Below are 743 nucleotides of genomic sequence, written 5' to 3'. Positions count from 1 at the left end.
TTTTTAGAGAGCTAAAGCTTAGTCTATATTAGAAATTATAACTGCGTAGATTTTGTAATCTAGTTATTAAGCTAGAGTTATAAATAGGGCAGGTTTTATGTAGTAGATGTCTATCTACTATTTAAGTCCTAGTTTATGTCTAAATTAGGTAAGTAAAGGTTTTTTAAAGGCTTTTTCTTCTTTAAGTTTAAGTAGTTATTAAATTATTTTATATAGCTTATTTTAGTAAAAGGCCTAGCTTGTTAGCCTTACTTAAGTAGTTCTTTTCTAGGTTATTAAAAAGTAGGTTTAAAAACCTTTTATATTAAGTGCTATTTAGGTGTTGTTTAGGTGTAAGCATAAGTATACATCTTAGCATTAAAAAGAGTTAAAGTTTAAAACTTACTTTTAGTAATTAAAAGTAACTTTATGCTAATATAGCTATAGTTGTTTTAGAATTAGGTTATAACATTTTATGTTTATTACATAGAGTTTAATCTGCTTCTTATAGTGTTAGTAAGTAATTATAATAGTTGTAGTATAAAATATAGAACTTCTTTTAAGTTGTTTTTTATTAAATCTAGTTAAGTAAATTATTTAGGTAAGTAGTGTTAATTAAAGATTTAGTTTATGCACTAGTTTTTTATTAATGTAACTTATGCTATTTACTTTTAAGTTAATAAGAGCTTATATTAAGGCTAATATAGTTTTTTATTATAAATATATAAAAATATTAACTTAGTACTTCTAGTTATTAGTAAGGG

Source organism: Lindgomyces ingoldianus (genome assembly GCF_010093535.1).
Source record: "Lindgomyces ingoldianus strain ATCC 200398 unplaced genomic scaffold BDR25scaffold_3, whole genome shotgun sequence".
NCBI lineage: Eukaryota > Fungi > Ascomycota > Dothideomycetes > Pleosporales > Lindgomycetaceae > Lindgomyces > Lindgomyces ingoldianus.
This window is presented reverse-complemented; position numbering follows the sequence as displayed.